Raw genomic sequence first — 13,582 nt, 5'->3', positions numbered from 1 at the left:
TATAATAGAGCTCCCTCTCCCAATGAGAGGGAAGTTAACTACTCATAGCTTCCCGTGCAAACAGAATTTCCAAACTGGAAATCAAACTAAGTACAAAATAAAAGAAAGGTAAAAGTTCTAAGAGTCCAAAAGTCTGAAAAGCTAAAAGTTCCTTTTAGATTCAGGGTGCCAACTATTTATACAAATTCCCTGGCTTCTCAGGTGTACTTGCAAGTTTCTCAAAGTGGGCCTTTCAGAATTTCAGTTGGTACAGTCCTTTAGGCATTCTGTAGAATAATCTGCTCCCAGGCTGACGTAGCGTTTTTTAGGAAAGCGTAGCACTTGTGCACCCACGCGTGCGCGTCATCAAGCTTTTTGGCACTTGTCACGTGTACGCGTCACTTACGCGTGCACGTCATCTTCAGCACTTTTGAGAAAAGCATAGCGTTAGCGCCAAGGGCGCTCTTCCACGCGTACGCGTCGTCCATGAGTGCGTGTGGTCTTCAAAAATAGCACTTTCACGCATACGCGTCACCCATGCGTGCGCGTGACCCTTCAAAAATGTCACTCTCAGGCGTATGCATCACCCACGCGTACGCGTCACCGGCCAAATTTTCCCACTCCGCTATCGCAGGCGCTCTTGGTAAAAACGTAGCGCCAAAGCCGCTCTTCTGATGTTGCATAGTGCTCTTTGAATAAACGTAGCGCCAAAGGCGCTGTTTTGGGATGTGGAACGCTCTTGGGGAGAACGTAGCGCCAAAGGCGCTCTTCCTAGAGGTGCATAGTGTTGTTGTGCAAAGCGCTGCACCAAAGGTGCTCTCCCCTATTATGATCTAAAAACAGAATTGCATTAAAGCTCTGCCCCGTATATCCAAGGTTCTCTTTGGAGATGATAACTGGCATGCCACGCCATGTTCCTTTTTCTTTCTTTCTTCATCCTTTGTTGCTCTTTTCACCTAAAATTCAAGCAAGACTCATTTCAGAGCAATGTCCCATAAATTCATCATAAAGTTCATATAATTGCATCATTTAAATGAGATTTTTCCAGTTCTATGATCCTTTTAGATAAGAGAAAGAGGTAAATGATGTAAGTCATTAGTAAGCACTGGAGGTTCTTCCTCCAATGTCTTTACTCTAAATAATTTGGCATTTAGCTTCATGAGAGCTCCTAGGTACCGAGCAATTTGCTCTTCCCTAGTTTTCTCATCCTCCTCAGAGGATGAGTATTCATCAGAACTCATGCATTGCAGGAGTGCTTGCACGGGAACCTCTATGGTCTCTATATGAGCCTTGGCTTCCTTTAATTTTTGGATATGGACTTCCTTGGTGGGCATTGAACACTTAGTTGGAACACCCTTTCTAGTGTTCAACTCTATCCTTATGGCCTTTTGGGCGTTGAACGCCCAGCGGGGACATCTTCACTTGCGTTCAATGCCAGCTTCTCTGCCAGTTTGAGCATTGAACGCCCAGTGAGATCCTTTTCAGTGGCGTTCAACGCCAAGCTCTTAGCCAGTGTGGGCGTTGAACGCCCAATAAGGTATTCCTTACTAGCGTTCAATGCCATCTTGTATGCCATTTTGGGCGTTGAACGCCCAGTAAGGTCTTCCTTACTGGCGTTCAACACCATCTCAGCCTCTCTAGATTCAGCCTCAGGCTTTGTGGTGATGGCTTTGCACTCTTCTCTTGGATTCACTTCAGTGTTACAGGGAAGAGTGTCAGGAGGAGTCTTAGGGATTCTCTTGCTCAGTTGACCAATTTGTACCTCCAGATTTCTAATGGAAGACCTTGTTTTAGTTATGAAACTATGAGTGGTCTTAGAGAGGTTGGAGACTATAGTGACAAGTCAGAAAGGCTCTTTCTAGGAGTCTCCATATGTTCCTGAGAAGATGGGAATGTTGGCCTGTTGTTGAACCTATTCTAGGTTCTTCCACCTTGATTATTATTAAAGCCTTGCTGAGGCTTCTGTTGATCCTTCCATGAAAGGTTAGGATGATTCCTCCATGAGGAATTGTAGGTTTTTCCATAGGATTCTCCCATGTAATTCACCTCCTCCATCATGGGTTTGTAAGGAATATAAGCTTCTCCTTTAGAGGAAGCTTCTTGAGTGCTGCTAGTTGCAGCTTGCATTCCAATCAAATGCTGAGAGATCATATTGACCTGCTAGGTCAATATCTTATTCTGAGTCAATATGGCATTCAGAGTGTCAACTTCAAGAACTCCTTTCATCTGAGCTACTCCATTGTTCACAAAGTTTCTCTCAGAAGTGTACAGGAATTGGTTATTTGTAACCATCTTAATGAGTTCTCTTACTTCTGCACGCATTTTTTTCAAGTGGAGTGAACCACCTGCAGAGCTATCCAATGATATTTTGGACATCTCAGAAAGACCATCATAGAAGATGCCTAGGATAGACCATTCTGAGAGCGTGTTAGAAAGGAATCTCCTAATCAGTTGCTTGTATCTTTCTCAAGTTTCATAGAGGGATTCACCTTCTTTTTGTCTGAAGGTTTGAACTTCCACTCTGATTTTGCTCATCTTTTGAGGAGGAAAGAACTTGGTGAAGAAAGCATTGACCAAATTTTTCCAAGAGTCTAGGCTTTCTTTAGGTTGAGAGTCCAACCATATCCTAGCTCTGTCTCTAACCGTAAAGGGAAAGAGCATATGTCTGTAGACCTCAGGATCCACTCTATTGGTCTTAACAGTGTCACAGATTTGCAGGAATTCAGATAGAAACTGATGTGCATCTTCTTGTAGAAGTCCATGGAACTTGCAATGCTGTTGCATTAGAGAGACTAATTTAGGTTTAAGCTCAAAGTTGTTTGCTCTAATGGTAGGTATGGAAATACTTCTTCCATAGAAATCAGAGGTTGGTATGGTGTAGTCACCAAAAACCTTTCTTGCATCTTCTCCATTATTAGCATTGTCTGCTATGTCTTTAGCTTCTTGTTCAAAATTTTTTGAGAGGTTTCATTCTGGAGTGTTGTGCTTTAGCTTGTTGTAAACGCCTCCTTAGAGTCCTTTCAGGTTCAGGGTTCTGATTAAAGAGAGGTTTTTTTATCTCTGTTCCTACTTATAAATAAGAAAAGAAAGCAGAAAAGAAGAATAAGAGCTCTATGTTCAAGAACAGAGGATTCTTTGTGAGATGTGAAGAAGAAAAAAGAATGATGATAGAAAGAAGAGAGAAAAAATTCGGCTATGAGGAGTAGAGAATTCGAAAATTGGAAAAGAAATAAGAAACAAAGATAATTTAATTATTGATTGAAGTAAAAACCTAAAAGCTAATTAACTAAAAAGATTTGATAATTAAACTATGAATTTCGAAAAAGAAGAGAGAGAAAGATAAAAGATATTTTCAAAAATTAGAAGAGAGAAGAATTAGTTAGGAAGTTTTGTAAAAGAAGAAAGAGAAAACAAGTAACTAATTAAGAAAGATTTGAAAACAAGATAAGATAGAAGATTAGAAAAGATTTGAATTTAAAATTTAAAATTAGAAAAGATAAGATAGAAGTTGAAGAGATTTGAAAAAGATTTGATTTTGAAATTTGAAATTAGAAAAGATAAAATAAGAATTTGAAAAGAGTTGAAAAAGAGAAGATTTGAAATTTGATTTTTGAAAAAGATTTGATTTTGAAATTTGAAATTTGAAATTTGAAATTTGAATTTTGAAATTTGAAATTTTGAAATTGAATTTTAACATTTGAATTTGAAATAAGATAAGATAAGATTTTGAATTTTAAAGAAAGATAGAAAGATAAGATAGTAATTTGAAAAAGATATGATTTTTGAAAAGATTTGAATTTGAAATTTAAAAACAAAGATAAGATAAGATAATGATTTTGAAATTAAAATTTGAAAAATTTGTTGTAATTTTCGAAAATTAAAGTAAAAAGATAGAAAAGATATTTTTTAATTTTTTTAAATTAATGAAGAAAGAGAAAAACAACTAAAAGACACCAAACTTAAAATTTTTAGATCTAAAGACACTAGAATTTGAAAATTTCAAAGAAAAACACCTAAAGACACCAAACTTAAAAATTTTAAAGATGAAAAAAAAAGAAAAAAAAGAACAATTTGAAGATCAAGAAGAACACCAAGAACAAGTTTTCAAAAATTTAAAGAAATAAAGAACACACACAAGACACCAAACTTAAGATTTGACATAAGACTCAAACAAAAGACACTATTTTTGAAAATTTTTGGAAAAAGAAAGCAAGGAATTCGAACTCTAACAAGAACAAGAACAAAAGATTCAAACAAAAGATAAAGATTAAAAAAGAAAAGAAAAGATTTTTGAATTTTTTTTATTTTTTGATTTTTTTGAAAAAGAGAAATAAAAGACTCAAACAAAATTAAAAACAAACCTAATCTAAGCAAAAAAACAACCCGTTAGTTTGTTCAAACTCGAACAATCCCCGGCAACGGCACCAAAAACTTGGTGCGTGGAATTACACTTCGCACAACTGAACGAACAAGTGCACTGGGTCGTCCAAGTAATACCTGAGTGAGTCAGAGTCGATCCCACGAGGATTGTTGGCTTGAATCAAGCTGTGGTTATCTTGTAGATCTTAGTCAGGAAGATAGAAAAGTTGCTTGTTTGTTTAAAGCGCATAAAAGTAAAATAAAGATAACGTTACTCAATTTATGGTGAATGCAATGATTAGAAGATGGTTAAGGCTTCAGAGATGCTTTATTCTTCTGGATTATTTCGGTCTCACTGTCTACGCCAACTGTGAATGATTTCTTCTATGGCAGGCTGTATGTGATCAGCGCCTTTCTTGAAAGGTCGCCGATTGTCCTCCAGGCTGAACACCAGGGTTAGTGCGCATCCAATCTGATTGAGGGTGAAGCTCCTGCAGTCCATTCGCCTTGATGATCCTACTCAAAATGCCACAGATAAGGTCGAATCTTCCAGATCAGAGAATGTTGCGCCTTTGGTTCTAGCCTTTACCACAAAGACCCTAATCTCCCCATACCTCGGCTGAACTGGTGTCTCGAGAAGTCCCTAACGAAGTTGTGGATTAGCTGTCTAAGAGATGTATAATCTAGCTAGTGGTTTATTGATATCCGATGAAAGACGCTCGCTAAACCCATGTAGAATAGAGATAACCTTGTGCCAGTTCAACTCACTCATAAGGTTGAAGAACGAAGATACAACTTAGAATAGAGAATCAAACACGAATTGAGATAGAACAATAATACTTTTATTAATCCATAAAACTCAGCAGAGCTCCTAACCTTAATCTAGGAGGTTTAGAGACTCATACTGATAGAAAATACAATGAATGGTAAAAAATGGGCAAAGATTGGTCGAAGATCCTAAAACAAGGGTGATCTTCTCCTTTAAATACTAATCTAACAATTAGGGATTAGAGAAATAAGATAGGCTTAGGCTTATAGTGCGAAAATCCACTTTCAGGGCCCACTTGGTGAGTGTTTGGGCTGAGCTTGGGTGGTCTCCACGCGCTAGTAGGGCTCTAGGGCGTTGAACGCTGGCTAGGGGCACCTTTTTGGGCGTCGGACGCTGGTCACTCCTTTGTGAGCGTTGGACACCTGGACTGGGGTAGATAGCTGGCGTTGAATGCTAGTTTTGGGCCTTCAATTCTGAAGAAAAGTATGGAAAAGCTCCTTTTGAGAACGCTCCATTTGAACTTCTGTAGCTCCAAAAAAGCTCCTTCGAGTTCACAGAGGTCAGATTCTGACAGCATCTGCAGTGTTTTCTCTGCCACTGAATCAGACTTTTTCTCCAACTCCTCAATTTCAGCCAGAAAATACCTGAAATTGCACAAAAACACACAAACTCATAGTAGAAACCAAAAATGTGAATTTTTCACTAAAACCTATGAAAATATATTAAAACTCAAACAAAACATGCTAAAAACTATATGAAAATGATGCCAAAAAGCGTATAAAATATCCGTTCATCACTGGGCATTCAACACCCAAAGTGGTATAGAAGCTGGCATTGAACGCCAGTAATGGGGTAGCTAGGCATTCAACAGCAACTAAAGACTTCCCTATTGAAGAACTGAAGGCAACTAAGGCTCTTGAGGAGACTATTGAAGTTCCCTTGAATGCCTTGTTGCAAATCATGGATTATGAGGATCACTCCTCCTCTGATGAAGAAGAGGAAACTAGGGAAGAGCAAGTTGTTCGGTACCTAGGAGTTTTGGCACAGAGACGTTAGAGGAAGAACCTCCAGTTCTTACCAAGGAACTCAATGCCTTGGTTCAACAGAAACTACCTCAGAAGCTGCCGGATCCCGGACGCTTCCTGATTCCTTGCACCATAGGCACCATAACTTTTGAGAAGGCTCTGTGTGATAAACCTCATGCCACTCTCTATAATGGAGAGGCTAGAAATGTTTGAGGTACAAGCTGCAAGAATCTCATTAGAGATGGCAGACAAGTCAATGAAAAAAGCTTATGGTTTGGTAGAGAATGTCTTAGTAAAGGTTGAAAACTTTTACATCCCTACAGATTTTATAATCTTGGATACTGGGGAGGAAGTGGATGAAGCCATCATCCTTGAAAGAATCTTCCTAGCCACTGCTAATGCCATCATTGATGTAGCAAAGGGAGAACTGATTATACAGTTATGGGAGGACCACATCTTGTTCAAGATGCCTAACCCTAACTCTCCTTCTGACAAAAGAGAGACAGTTGTGCAACACCTAGTGTTCCAACCCTCTCTCTCACTACAGAGCCTAAGAGAGCCCCCAGACACCAATTCTAAGTTTGGTGTGGGGCAATGGTATGCGAAATTGTTACTCTGAGGTTGTAAAATTTGTTGTTCGTTCTCTCCCTGGCAATGGCGCCAACAAACTGGTACACAATACCATGGTCCAATCATAACTTCACAACTTCGCACAACTAACCAGCAAGTGCACTGGGTCGTCCAAGTAATAAAACCTTACGTGAGTAAGGGTCGATCCCACGGAGATTGTCGGCTTGAAGCAAGCTATGGTCACCTTGTAAATCTCAGTCAGGCGGATATCAAATGGTTATGGAGTTTTTGAATAATAATAATAAATAAACAGAAAATAAAGATAGAAATACTTATGTAAATCATTGGTGAGAATTTCAGATAAGCGTATAGAGATGCTTTCGTTCCTCTGAACCTCTACTTTCCTGCTATCTTCATCCAATCAGCCTTACTCCTTTCCATGGCAAGCTTTATGTAAGGGCATCACCATTGTCAATGGCTACATCCCATCCTTTCTGTGAAAATGGTCCAAATGCTCTGTCACGGCATGGCTAATCATCTGGAGGTTCTCTATCATACTGGAATAGGATTCACCCTCCTTTTGCGTCTGTCACTATGCCCAGCACTCGCGAGTTTGAAGTTCGTCACAGTCATCCCTTCCCAGATCCTACTCGGAATACCACAGACAAGGTTTAGACTTTCCGGATCTCAGGAATGGCCATCCATGGGTTCTAACTTATACCACGAAGATTCTGATTAAGAGATCCAAGAGATACTCATTCAATCTAAGGTAGAACGGAAGTGGTTGTCAGGCACGTGTTCATGGGGAATGGTGATGACTGTCACGATCATCACATTCATGTTGAAGCGTGAATGGATATCTTAGAAGTAGAATAAGTTGAATTGAATAGAAAAATAGTAGTACTTTGTATTAATTCATGAGGAACAGCAGAGCTCCACACTTTAATCTATGGAGTGCAGAAACTCTACCGTTGAAAATACATAAGTGATGAAGGTTCAGGCATGGCCGAATGGCCAGCCCCCAAACGTGATCAATATGATCCAAAGATGAACTAAAAAATCATAAGATGTCTAATACAATAGTAAAAAGTCCTATTTATACTAAACTAGTTACTAGGGTTTGCAGAAGTAAGTAATTGATGCATAAATCCACTTCCGGGGCCCACTTGGTGTGTGCTTGGGCTGAGCTTGAAGTTTACACGTGGAGAGGTCATTCTTGGAGTTGAACGCCAGTTTGTAACGTGTTTTTGGCGTTCAACTCTGGCTTCTGACGTGTTTCTGGCGTTTAACTCCAGATTGCAGCGTAGAACTGGCGTTCAACGCCATTTTGCATCATCCAAACTCGGCCAAAGTATGAACTATTATATATTTCTGGAAAGCCCTGGATGTCTACTTTCCAACTCAATTAGAAGCGTGCCATTTTGAGTTCTGTAGCTCCAGAAAATCCACTTTGAGTGCAGGGAGGTCAGAATCCAACAGTATCAGCAGTCCTTCTTCTACCTCTGAATCTGATTTTTGCTCAAGTCCCTCAATTTCAGCCAGAAAATACCTGAAATCACAAAAAACACACAAACTCATAGTAAAGTCCAGAAATGTGAATTTAACATAAAAACTAATAAAAACATCCCTAAAAGTAACTAGATCCTACTAAAAACATACTAAAAACAATGCCAAAAAGCGTATAAATTATCCGCTCATCACAACACCAAACTTAAATTGTTGCTTGTTCCCAAGCAACTAAAAATCAAATAGGATAAAAAGAAGAGAATATACTATAAATCCCAAACTATCAATGAAACATAGCTCCAATCAGATGAGCGGGACTTGTAGCTTTTTGCCTCTTGAATAGTTTTGGCATCTCACTTTATCCATTGAGCTTCAGAATGATTGGCATCTATAGGAACTCAGAGTTCAGATAGTGTTATTGATTCTCCTAGTTCAGTAGAAACAACTAGATTTTTAAAACTTTTGACTAAATCAATCCAAATTTCGAAATTTATGAGAAGAATAAGGGAAAGATATTTTTTTTTGAATTTTTAATGAGGAGAGAGAAAAACATCAAAATGACTCAAAACATGAAATTTCAAGATCAAAACACATGATGCATGCAAGAACACTTTGAATGTCAAGATGAACACCAAGAACACTTTGAATGTCAAGATGAACACCAAGAACTTATTTTTGAAAATTTTTAAGAGAAGATACACATGCAAGACACCAAACTTAGAAATTTTCAATGTTTAGACACTAACAAATTGAAAATGCATATGAAAAACAAAAAAAGACACAAAACAAGAAAATGCAAAGATCAAATAAGGAAAATCATCAAGAACAACTTGAAGAATATGAAGAAAAATTTGAAGATCAAGAAAGAACAATTCCATGCATGTGTTCTTCGAAAATTTAAAGAAAAATCAAAATATGCAATTGACACCAAACTTAAAATTTGACACTAGACTCAAACAAGAAACACAATTTTTTTTTTTGGTTTTTATGGTTTTATTAATCTTTTTTTTTGCATTTTTCGAAAATTATTTTGAAAAAGAAAGTAAAGAAATTCAAAATTTTTAATAAGGATTCTAGGAATCATGCAATGTTAGTCTAAAGCTCCTGTCCAGGAATTAGACATGGCTTACTAGCCAGCCAAGCTTCCAGTGAAAGCTTCGGTCCAAAACACTAGACATGGTCAATGGCCAGCCAAGCTTCAGCAGAACATTACATACAACAGCTAAATTGCTGAGAAAGACAAAGAAGCTCTTCTAAGGATAGTTGAAACCTCGGTCCAAAAGATTAGACATGGCTTAACAACTAGCCAGGATTCAACATATCCCATGAAACTCTAGAATTCATTCTTAAAAATTCTGAAGTCATAGAATAATTTATTTTTTTTGAAACATTTTTTTTCGAAAATAAAAATAATAAAAACTAAAAGCTTAAAATTAAAATAAAATTACCTAATCTGAGCAACAAGATGAACCGTCAGTTGTCCAAACTCGAACAATCCCCGGCAACGGCGCCAAAAACATGGTGGACGAAATTGTGATCTCAACGGCACCAAAAACTTGGTACGCACGTTCATAATCTCAATTCTTTTTCACAACTCAGCACAACTAACCAGCAAGTGCACTGGGTCGTCCAAGTAATAAACCTTACGTGAGTAAGGGTCGATCCCACGGAGATTGTCGGCTTGAAGTAAGCTGTGGTCATCTTGTAAATCTCAGTCAGACAGATTCAAATGGTTATGAGGTTTTGATAATTAAAATATAAATAAAATATAAAATAAGATAGAAATACATATGTAATTCATTGGTGGGATTTCAGATAAGCGTATGGAGATGCTTGTTGCTTCTGAATCTCTGCTTTCCTACTGTCTTCATTCAATCAATGATACTCCTTTCCATGGCAAGCTGTATGTTAGGGGATCACCGTTGTCAATGGCTACTGTCCGTCCTCTCAGTGAAAATGGTCCAAATGCGCTGTCACTGCACGGCTAATCATCTGTCGGTTCTCACTCATATTGGAATAGGATCCATTGATCCTTTTGCGTCTGTCACTACGCCCAACACTCGCGAGTTTGAAGCTCGTCACAGTCATCTCATCCCAGATCCTACTCGGAATACCACAGACAAGGTTTAGACTTTCCATATATCAAGAATGCTGCCAATTGATTCTAGCTTATACCATGAAGACTATGATCTTTCGGAATGAAGGCTAAGAGATACACACTCAAGCTATTGCAGATAGAACGGAAGTGGTTGTCAGGCACGCGTTCATAGGTGAGAATGATGATGAGTGTCATGGATCATCACATTCATCAGGTTGACGTGCGAGTGAATATCTTGGAATAAGAATAAGCTTGAATTGAATAGAAAAACAATAGTACTTTGCATTAATTCATGAAGAATAGTAGAGCTCCACACATTAATCTATGGGGTGTAGAAACTCCACCGTTGAAAATACATAAGTGAAAGAGGTCTAGGCATGGCCGTGAGGCCATTCTCCATGGTCTAAGGACTAAGCGTCCAAAGATGTAAAATAAGTCTCTAAAAGTAGTTTTTATACTAAACTAGTAGCTAGAGTTACAGAAAATAAGTAACTAAGTACAGATAGTGCAGAAATCGACTTTCGGGGCCCACTTGGTGTGTGATTGGGCTGAGCATTGAAGCTTTCATGTGTAGAGACTCTTCTTGGAGTTAAATGCCAGCTTTGGTGCCAGTTTGGGCACTAAACTCCAGCTTGTAACTCAGTTCTGGCATTTAACGCCAGAATAGGGTAGGAAGTTTGCGTTTAAATGCCAGTTTGCGTCATCAAAACTCGGAAAAAGTATGGACTATTATATATTTTTGGAAAGCCCAGGATGTCTACTTTCCAACGCAATTAAGAGCGCACCAATTGGATTTCTGTAGCTCAAGAAAATCCATTTCGAGTGCAGGGAGGTCAGAATCCAACAACATCTGCAGTCCTTTTTCAGCCTCTGAATCAGATTTTTGCTCAAGTCCCTCAATTTCAGCCAGAAAATACCTAAAATCACAGAAAAATACACAAACTCATAGTAAAGTCCAGAAATGTGAATTTCGCATAAAAAATAATAAAAACTTGGTAAAAACTAACTAAATCATACTAAAAACTACCTAAAAATAATGCCAAAAAGCGTATAAATTATCCGCTCATCACTTGTATTCCAAGTTTTCTTTATTTTAACTCACTTCATGTTAATATGCCATTCCTTGCTTTCCATGCCCCTATTTGGCCTATTTGTTTATATCATGTCATATTTGCTTTCAGATGGCCGATAGAGAAAAAGTAAAGGCTACTACCTCAAGAAAGAGGAAGAAATCTCAAGCCTCTACCCTCTCTCCTTATGCCAACTATGCTAAGAACCTACTTAATGAAGTGGATAAACAGAATCAGCTGCTACCACCCACTGACACATACAGATTTCCCAATCTTTACTGTGAGCTTCGCTTCCCTACCTATCGGAAGACAAAGCTGAACATTGAGAAGAAATTGGCCCTTCCCAACGACCTGAGGTGCTCCATTAATACTCGTATTCAGGAACTGGGCTTAGGGTTTTTTAATAGAGATTTGGGAAGAATAAACACTTCATGGGTCAAGGAGTTTTACTGCAACCTCTTCCGCACAACTCTTGAGTCAGTCCACCTACGGGGCGGACAGGTTTTAGTGACTGAGGCTGCTATTGAGGGTGTTTTGCATTGTCTACCCCAGACCGGTGACACATGTGTATACCAGCAGGCAAAGATAGCTATGAATGCTATGACCTTTGATTATGAGACACTGAAGTGCATTATTGCCACACCGGACGCCCCTTGGGTGATGGACTTTAACAACCAAAAGCCCAAGGGGATGTTATTTGCTTATTTGTCTAGAGAGGCTAGGACTTGGCAGTAGATATTGGCCCACTATGTCCTTCCTACTACCCATTTTTCTGAGATTCCGATGGATGTGCTTCTTCTGATTGGCTGTGTCATGGAGGGGAAGGAGGTATACTTCCCTAGCTGATCAGGCGTGGCATGTGGCGAGCACACATCCGTGGCCTTCTACCATTTCCCACATTGGTCACTAGCATGATCAAGTTGGCCGGTGCCCCATGGAGGGACGATGACGTGATACCACCACCCCCAGACGACGACGAGAAAGAGGTTACTATTCCGTGGGGTACGTGGGTGCACGAGAAACCCCATCCAGGCGCCGCTCTCGAGCTAGAGCAGTAGTAGAGGCAGCTAGAGCTTCATCTTCCACAACAGCGGCATGACCCTCTTCTTCAGCAGTAGTAGTAGCACCTTTACCACCACCACCAGCACCCGAGTCGACATATTTGCTGGTACAGCACCTGTTTTGCTTCATGGAGCGCAGGGAGCATCGTATCATGCGACGTCTCGATCGCATAGACCAGGTGTTTGTATCACAGGGCATTGAGCTACCCCCTCTCCCCGACTCTCGTGCTTACGATGAGGTGGATCATGAGGCAGATCGTGAGGTGGATCACGCGGAGGAGCATGTTGAGGATCCGACTCAGCAGGAGGCACCTCCGCAGACGCCGGCTACCCAGGACACTCAGCAGCATGCCGAGGAGCCAGTGCCCCAGTCTGAGATCCAGCAGGAGGCAGCTGCAACTGTTTTGGTGAACATTTTCGGACATTATCACTTAGTTCATCTTATTTTGCTTTATTTTGCACTATTTTAGGATTATTGTACATATTTGCTAGTATGGATACTTTTATTTTGATTGTTGCACACTTTTTATTGTATATATAGCATTTTAGCCTTGTGGTTGTGATTTGAAAAATGTTTTAAATTGTTGAAAACCTAGTTAAACCCTTTGTGCATAAAAGAATTTGTTTTTATTAGAAAAGAGGGTGAACTAAGGAATTTTAGAATTTCTTAATCATAACATTGCATTTAGGATAGACTTAGTCAAAATGATAGAATTTCCAAGAAATTTATCTATAGGGCACCACCTCAATTGATTGGAAATTTTTTGTGGAGCATGTTTTGAGCTAAGAACACAAGCTTGTGAGTTTTGAGCTTAATTGTGTGGTTACATCTTATAACTACTTATTTTCCTTCTTGTGTGAAATTGTTCTCTTCCTATGATTGTGATCCTTGATTTGTTTAATTTTATATGTCCGATTATTCCTTGTATTCATGCATTTATATGATTGAGGTCATCGTTTCATTTAGCTCACTTACCCAAATAGCCTTACCTTTTTACTCTCCATTGTTAACAAATTTTGAGCCTATGCTTAACCCAATTGTTCTTTATTTTAGTACATTACAAGCCTAAAGCGGAAAATAATAAAGTCCCTTGTTTGGATCTTTGATTAGCTTAGGCTAGTGAGAGTGTTTTGTATTCAAGTGT

This window comes from Arachis hypogaea, chromosome 16 (genome assembly GCF_003086295.3).
Source record: "Arachis hypogaea cultivar Tifrunner chromosome 16, arahy.Tifrunner.gnm2.J5K5, whole genome shotgun sequence".
NCBI lineage: Eukaryota > Viridiplantae > Streptophyta > Magnoliopsida > Fabales > Fabaceae > Arachis > Arachis hypogaea.
The sequence above is the reverse complement of the archived record's forward strand: the minus strand, read 5'-3'. Positions refer to the sequence as shown.